This window comes from Dermochelys coriacea, chromosome 1 (assembly GCF_009764565.3).
Source record: "Dermochelys coriacea isolate rDerCor1 chromosome 1, rDerCor1.pri.v4, whole genome shotgun sequence".
Classification (NCBI taxonomy): domain Eukaryota; kingdom Metazoa; phylum Chordata; order Testudines; family Dermochelyidae; genus Dermochelys; species Dermochelys coriacea.
Window position 1 is genome coordinate 825,693 of NC_050068.2, and position 9,094 is coordinate 834,786.

The following is a 9,094-nucleotide window of genomic DNA, read 5'->3' on the forward strand; positions in this document are numbered from 1 at the left end:
GACTAACACGGCTGCTACTCTGAAACCTATCATCAAAGTGTGCAGCACCTTTTACTGAAGGCTCTTCAAAACACCTAGCAAAGGAAAGTCACTATGAACAAATCCCCTTATTTTACAGATAAGTAAACTGAGGCACAGACTTCACCAAGGTCAGATAGAGAATGAGTGACAGGATGATAGACAGACCCTGGGAGTCTGGACTTCCCTGCCGTAACCCCAGTCTCTCTATCATGCCAAGAGAGAAATGGACCCGCACTCTGTCGGGCTGTTTTTTGGCAGGATACAGAGGAAAGGCTGGAAGAGGGAGCCAGAACTAGCTGGAGTTTGTGAGCTCCCCACTCCTGTGGAGTGTGAACTCCAGGACTGCACTTCTGCTCTGACTCAAACACCTGCCAACGCATCACAGTCCCTGGGGTCACTTCGGGGGAATTTGCAAACTGGATACAATTAACTTAGGCTTGAATAGAGACTGGGAATGGATGAGTCATTACACAAAGTAAAACTATTTCCCCATGTTATTTCTCCCCCCCACCCCACCCCCCCACTGTTCCTCAGATGTTCTTGTTAACTGCTGGAAATAGCCTACCTTGCTTGTCACCATGAAAGGTTTTCCTCCTTTCCCCCGCCCACCCCCCGCTGCTGGTGATGGCTTATCTTAAGTGATCACTCTCCTTACAGTGTGTATGATAAACCCATTGTTTCACGTTCTCTGTGTGTGTGTATATAAATCTCCCCTCTGTATTTTCCACCAAATACATCCGATGAAGTGAGCTGTAGCTCACGAAAGCTTATGCTCAAATAAATTTGTTAGTCTCTAAGGTGCCACAAGTACTCCTTTTCTTTTTGCGAATACAGACTAACACGGCTGCTACTCTGAAACCTGTCATTATGCAAGGCACTGAATTTAGCCGTATAGAGTGGAAATCTGTCAACTTCATGAAAAAACTCGCACAGATACAGACAGACATCATCTTCCTCTCCAAATGCAAACAGATGGACATCATACCGAAAGGACTGAAGGTAAAAAATCCATTACAATCCACATACCACACAGACTATGCTGACAGCTTGTGCCACACACTCTCAAAGAAACTGTGGAACCACCTGATCAACATCCTCTACAGCAAACAGGGAAAGATTAAGAATGAGCTCTCAAAACTGGATACTCTCATAAAGAACCAACCTTCCACACAAACTTCCTCGTGGCAGGACTTTACAAAAACTAGACAAGCCATTTACAACACACACTTTGCTTCTCTACAAAAGAAAAAGGACACTAAGCTATCTAAACTACTACATGCCACAAGGGGCCACAACAATGGTTCCCGTAACTCACCCAGCAATATTGTTAATCTATCCAACTATACTCTTAGCCCAGCAGAAGAATCTGTCCTATCTCGGGGCCTCTCCTTTTGCCCCTCCACCCCCACGAACATGATACAGTTCTGTGGTGACCTAGAATCCTATTTTCGACATCTCCGACTCAAGGAATATTTCCAACACACCTCTGACCAACATATTAACCCACAGAGACCTTCCTACCAAGACTACAAAAAGGATTCTAGGTGGACTCCTCCTGAAGGTCGAAACAGCAGCCTGGACTTCTACATAGAGTGCTTCCGCCGACGTGCACGAGCTGAAATTGTGGAAAAGCAACATCGCTTGCCCCATAACCTCAGCCGTGCAGAACACAATGCCATCCACAGCCTCAGAAACAACTCTGACATCATAATCAAAAAGGCTGACAAAGGAGGTGCTGTCGTCATCATGAATAGGTCGGAGTATGAACAAGAGGCGACTAGGCAGCTCTCCAACACCACTTTCTACAAGCCATTACCCTCTGATCCCACTGAGAGTTACCTGCATTTGCTCAAGAAACTCCCTGAAAAAGCACAAGAACAAATCCGCACAGACACACCCCTGGAACCCCGACCTGGGGTATTGTATCTGCTACCCAAGATCCATAAACCTGGAAATCCTGGATGCCCCATCATCTCAGGCATTGGCACCCTGACGGCAGGATTGTCTGGCTATGGAGACTCCCTCCTCAGGCCCTACGTTACCAGCACTCCCAGCTATCTTCGAGACACCACTGACTTCCTGAGGAAACTACAGTCCATTGGTGATCTTCCTAAAAACACCATCCTGGCCACTATGGATGTAGAAACCTCTACACCAACATTCCACACAAAGATGGGCTACAAGCCGTCAGGAACAGTATCCCCGATAATGTCACGGCTAACCTGGTGGCTGAACTTTGTGACTTTGTCCTCACCCATAACTATTTCACATTTGGGGACAATGTATACCTTCAAATCAGTGGCACTGCCATGGGTACCCGCTTGGCCCCACAGTGTGCCAACATTTTTATGGCTGACTTAAAACAGCGCTTCCTCAGCTCTCATCCACTAATGCCCCTACTCTACTTGCGCTACATTGATGACATCTTCATCATCTGGACCCATGGAAAAGAAGCCCTTGAGGAATTCCACCAGGATTTCAACAATTTCCATCCCACCATCAACCTCAGCCTGGACCAATCCACACAAGAGATCCACTTCCTGGACACTACGGTGCTAATAAGTGATGGTCACATAAACACCACCCTATATCATAGATACATAGATCCATAGATACTAAGGTCAGAAGGGACCATTCTGATCATCTAGTCTGACCTCCTTCACAGCGCAGGCCACAGAATCTCACCCACCCACTCCTATGAAAAACCTCACCCATGTCTGAGCTATTGAAGTCCTTAAATCATGGTTCAAAGACTTCAAGGAGCAGAGAAGCCTCCCTCAAGTCACCCATGCCCCATGCTACAGAGGAATGCGAAAAACCTCCAGGGCCTCTCCAATCTGCCCTTCCCGACCCCAAAATTCCTTCCCGACCCCAAATATGGCGATCAGCTAAACCCTGAGCATATGGGCAAGATTCACCAGCCAGATACTACAGAAAATTCTTTCCTGGGTAACTCAGATCCCATCCATCTAATATCCCATCTCAGGGGATTTGGCCTATTTACCCTGAATATTTAAAGATCAATTACTTACCAAAAATCACATTATCCCATCATACCATCTCGTCCATAAACTTACCATGTAGAATCTTAAAACCAGATAGATCTTTTGCCCTCACTGCTTCCCTTGGAAGGCTATTCCAAAACGTCACTCCTCTGATGGTTAAAAACCTTCGTCTGATTTCAAGTCTAAACTTCCTGGTGGCCAGTTTATACCCATTTGTTCTTGTGTCCACATTGGTGCTGAGCTTAAATAATTCCTCTCCCTCTTCTGTATTTATACCTCTGATATATTTATAGAGAGCAATCATATCTCCCCTCAACCTTCTTTTAGTTAGGCTAAACAAGCCAAGTTCCTTAAGTCTCCTTTCATAAGACAAGTTTTCCATTCCTCGGATCATCCTAGTAGCCCTTCTCTGTACCTGCTCCAGTTTGAATTCATCCTTTTTAAACATGGGAGACCAGAACTGCACACAGGATTCTAGGTGAGGTCTCACCAGTGCTTTGTATAACGGTACTAAAACCTCCTTATCCCTACTGGAAATGCCTCTCCTGATGCATCCCAAAACCGCATTCGCTTTTTTCACAGCCATTTCACATTGGCAGCTCATAGTCATCCTATGATCAACCAATACTCCAAGGTCCTTCTCCTCTTCCGTTACTTCTAATTGATGCGTCCCCAACTTAGAACTAAAATTCTTGTTATTAATCCCTAAATGCATAACCTTACATTTCTCACTATTAAATTTCATCCTATTACTATTACTCCAGTTTACAAGGTCATCCAGATCCTCCTGTATAATATCCCGATCCTTCTCCGAATTGGCAATACCTCCCAGCTTTGTATCATCTGCAAACTTTATTAGCACACTCCCACTTTTTGTGCCAAGGTCAGTAATAAAAAGATTAAATAAGATTGGTCCCAAAACCGATCCCTGAGGAACTCCACTGGTAACCTCCCTCCAACCTGACAGTTCTCCTTTCAATAGGACCCGTTGCAGTCTCCCCTTTAACCAATTCCTTATCCACCTTTTGATGTTCATATTGATCCCCATCTTCTCCAATTTAACTAATAATTCCTCATGTGGCACGGTATCAAATGCCTTACTGAAATCTAGGTAAATTAGATCCACTGCATTTCCTTTATCTAAAAAATCTGTTACCTTTTCAAAAAAGGAGATATCGGAAACCTACTGACTGCTATTCCTACCTACATGCCTCTAGCTTCCATCCAGATCACACCACTCGATCCATTGTCTACAGCCAAGCGCTACGATATAACTGCATTTGCTCCAACCCCTCAGACAGAGACAAACACCTACAAGATCTCTATCATGCATTCCTACAACTACAATACCCACCTGCTGAAGTGAAGAAACAGATTGACAGAGCCAGAAGAGTACCCAGAAGTCACCTACTACAGGACAGGCCCAACAAAGAAAATAACAGAACGTCACTAGCCATCACCTTCAGCCCCCAACTAAAACCTCTCCAACGCATCATCAAGGATCTACAACCTATCCTGAAGGACGACCCATCACTCTCACAGATCTTGGGAGACAGGCCAGTCCTTGCTTACAAACAGCCCCCCAACCTGAAGCAAATACTCACCAGCAACCACACACCACAGAACAGAACCACTAACCCAGGAACCTATCCTTGCAACAAAGCCCATTGCCAACTGTGTGCACATATCTATTCAGGGGATACCATCATAGGGCCTAATCACATCAGCCACACTATCAGAGGCTCGTTCACCTGCACATCTACCAATGTGATCTATGCCATCATGTGCCAGCAACGCCCCTCTGCCATGTACATTGGTCAAACTGGACAGTCTCTACGTAAAAGAATAAATGGACACAAATCAGACGTCAAGAATTATAACAATCAAAAACCAGTCGGAAAACACTTCAATCTCTTCGGTCACTCGATTACAGACCTAAGAGTGACTATCCTTCAACAAAAAAGCTTCAAAAACAGACTCCAACGAGAGACTGCTGAATTGGAATTAATTTGCAAACTGGATACAATTAACTTAGGCTTGAATAGAGACTGGGAATGGATGAGTCATTGCACAAAGTAAAACTATTTCCCCATGTTATTTCTCCCCCCCCCCCAATGTTCCTCAGATATTCTTGTTAACTGCTGGAAATAGCCTACCTTGCTTGTCACCATGAAAGGTTTTCCTCCTTCCCCCCCCTGCTGTTGGTGATGGCTTATCTTAAGTGATCACTCTCCTTACAGTGTGTATGATAAACCCATTGTTTCATGTTCTCTGTGTGTGTGTATATAAATCTCTCCTCTGTTTTTTCCACCAAATGCATCCGATGAAGTGAGCTGTAGCTCACGAAAGCTCATGCTCAGATAAATTTGTTAGTCTCTAAGGTGCCACAAGTACTCCTTTTCTTTTTTCGGGGGAACAGACTCAGTAAAAGCAACACCAACAGAATGTTCCTGTGGATAAAGTGCAGCCCCCCTCACCGCACACACACCTAGCCTGGAACAAGGGGGGCCCTATAGGCAGGACAGAGACTGGATTAGTTTCCATTGGATTAGTTCCCTCCCTGTCAAGTCCAAGGTGGAATTGAAATCTAATGTTCCAGGCTGAGTCAGACTTTCCAGGACTGGCCCAGCTGGAGGGCGCTTGGGTTCCCATCGCTGAACTGTCTGTCTGCCATCTGCCTAATCCCGGTATGCAGCACCTGGGCTTTTTAGCACTGGAACTAGACTGACTGAATTCTCCTGTCTGAGCCCAACAGAGGTGCTGTGTCTATCTGTATTCAGGTTACTAACACTCTGTAGCTGGCAAGCACGGTTTGACCTTTGTCTGTAGACTATAGCTAAAGGCAAAGGGCGGGGGGAGGACTAGGCCCTCATTTGGCTGGGTTGTTGTGTTTATTATTTATGATCATTATTTGTATTGTGGAAGCCTCTAAAGGCCCCGCTACAGTTCAGGGCCCCTTGTGCTGGGCCCTTCGCACACACAGAAGGAGAAATAGCCCCAGCCCCAGGAGCATATAAATGAAATCAGGGTTAGGGTTAGGTTAAAACAGGACACAGATACTGTGTGTAACAAACCAGACGGGGTCAGCGGGGAGATGGGTGAGTAACAGTGCTAAGAATGGGTGGTTACGTAGGCTGCTGGGTGGGTGTGAGACAGCGGAAATAAACAATCCTGCCCTGGCTGTGAGAAGTATGTCCTGGGCCTCTAAGAGCGGATCATGTGTTCGGGGGAACTAGATTGGGGCTAGCGAGAACCGGCCATTGAGTGTTGGCTGCACCAGACACACAGCTGGGAGCGCGTGGGTCTCCAATAGCTCTCGTAACTCTGCTTTAATTCTAATCACACCTTCCTCCTTCGAGTGCAGACTGAGGCTCCTTCTGATGAATTCCCAGGACAACCCCTGGTACCAGAGGGGAGACCAGAGGAGAGGGCAGAGGTAACAGGACTGTGGTGAAGGAAGGAAGGAGCCATCCTGGAGATGGAGCAACTGAAAGCCCCCAGGGAGATGAAACATTCTGGTATTTCAGCAGACTCCAGGAAGAGTTTCAGACAGTTTTGAGATATGTCTATGCAAGCAGCAGGGTTTGGTGAGAAAGACCAGCAGAAAATAGCAATCTTCTTAAACACTGCAGGGCTTGAGGCAATGGACACCTTTACTAGCCTGCAACTCAGGCTTTGTTTACACAAGTAATTTTGTTGGTAAAACTTTTGTCAGTGAAGGTTGTGGTGTCCCTAGCCTCTGCTTTCAGAGGGTGGAGCTGGATGGCAGAAGAGAGATCACTTGATCATTACCTGTTAGGTTCACTCCCTCTGGGGCACCTGGCATTGGCCACTGTCGGTAGACAGGACACTGGGCTCGATGGACGTTTGATCTGATCCAGTATGGCCATTCTTATGTTCTTATGTATGAAAAACCACCCCCTGACTAACAAAAGCACTGGTGTGGACAGGGCTATGCCCCAGTCTTGTTGAGGTCACTTAGGGCAGTGGCTAGGGTGTCCCCATTCTTCCATGTGTGGCCTCGCCAGTGCCGCATAGAGGGGAATAATCACTTCCCTCTATCTGATGGCAGTGCTCCTATCAATATAGCCCAATATGCCATTGGCCTTCTAGGTAACAAGGGCACACTGCTGACTCATCTCCAGCTTCTCATCCACTATAATCCTCAGGTCCTTCTCTGCAGAACTGCTGCTTAGCCAGTTGGTCCCCAGCCTATAGCAGTGCCTGGGATTCTTCCTTCCTAAGTGCAGGAGTCTGCCCTTGTCCTTGTTGAACCTCATCAGATTTCTTTTGGCCCAATCGTCCAATTTGTCTAGGTCATTCTGGACCCTATCTCTACCCTCCCTCTTAGTATCATCTACGAACTTGCTGAGGGTGCATTTAATCCCATCCTCCAGATCATTAATGAAGATGTAGAACACAACCGGCCCTAGGACCAACCTCGGGCACATTCCGCTTCATACCGGCTGCCAACTCGACATCGAGCCGCTGATCACTATCCATTGAGCCCGACAATCTAGCCAGCTTTCTATCCACCTATAGTCCATTCATCCAATGGTGAAGCAAAGAGATTCTTTTTCCCAAGAATCAGCCAGGCATAGACAATACTAAAGGGAGGTTATTCACGGTACCGGGAAGACTGCTAAACAGCTTCCAAGGTGTGGGGTTGCAGTGACCAATTATATACCTTTCTTTTATCACTTCATTTGCATTTATCTTGTTCTTACAGAGACAAACATTGTTTCAAAGACAGAGAACGCACTTAACATGACAGCGACAGGCATGCAACATACACATCAAACTGTTTTGATTCCATCAATTAATCATGACTATCTTATGGTGAAGGGGTGGGGTGGAGGTGGTGTTTACAGATATCCAGAGGACTGTGAAGGGGGGGTTGTTCTGTTCTGAGATCCGAGTTCTGGATAGACATTTGACCATATAAGTTTATCAAGGGAGGGTGGTGAAGCACTGGAATGGGTTCCCTAGGGAGGTGGTGGAATCTCCTTCCAGAGAGGTTTTTAAGATCAGATTTGACAAAGCCCTGGCTGGGATGATTTAGTTGGGGATTGGTCCTGCTTTGAGCAGAGGGTTGGACTAGATGACCTCCTGAGGTCCCTTCCAACCTTGATAGTCTATGATTTTATGATCAAGTGTTTACAGTTTACAGTGTCCTTGGGTTCTGGTGTTTCTGCTTGTTAGTTACGTGGGTTTCTGTCTCACTGCTAACTTAATTTTAACTCTTGCCTAAGAGTTCCGTTTTGCTTAGGATAAACCTGTGTTAGTACGTCTAAGGGCTTGGATGATTTGGCTTTTGACCCAAGAATTGTATGACCTTTTAGAGTTTATTAAGTGGATTTAGTATAGAATTGGTGCTTCCAAAGAATCCTCCAATATCACTTAAAATGCTACTTTTTTGTCCTTTGGCTGTGCGGGCCCGAATAAAATACTGGTGCAATTAGAAACCGTAGCTCATCCTGAAGCCATTGCAGGGAGCTGGGGTGGTCTGAGCATACATTTTGCAAGGGTGCCGAAAAATTGGACAAATCGTATTTAACCTGAACAGAGACCATAAAGGCATCATGCAAAAATGTTTTGTTGGGGCCTACTTGAATAATGCTGTCTGGTTGGGTAGGGTACAGTGCCGAACCGATAGAAGGCAGGAAGTATACACAAGTGGTCAGGTTATAACATCGTATATCAGTACAATGAAAACGTTTAACTGGGTGTACGCAGTGTTCCTGACAATAGTGTCCCTCCATCCCAGTTTCCCATAGCAGAGGAGGAACATCCATCCATCACGCATCTACAAACACTATTAAGTTAATGAAAACTGCCCAACTCTCCCACACCTATACTCTCCCAACCCATTAGCAGCCTCATAAAGGTTGTGACTCTCAACTGACCCATCCGAGGCCCTGGAAATAGAATGGTTCATTTCCCAACATTCTGTGATCTAGCATCCCAAAATTGGGGGTCCTATATGAATGTGCCCACATCCCCTGAAGCTAAATACCCAGTATAACAATGCTGGTTCTGGCGGGACCCAAATGAGAGTGTCAAATCAG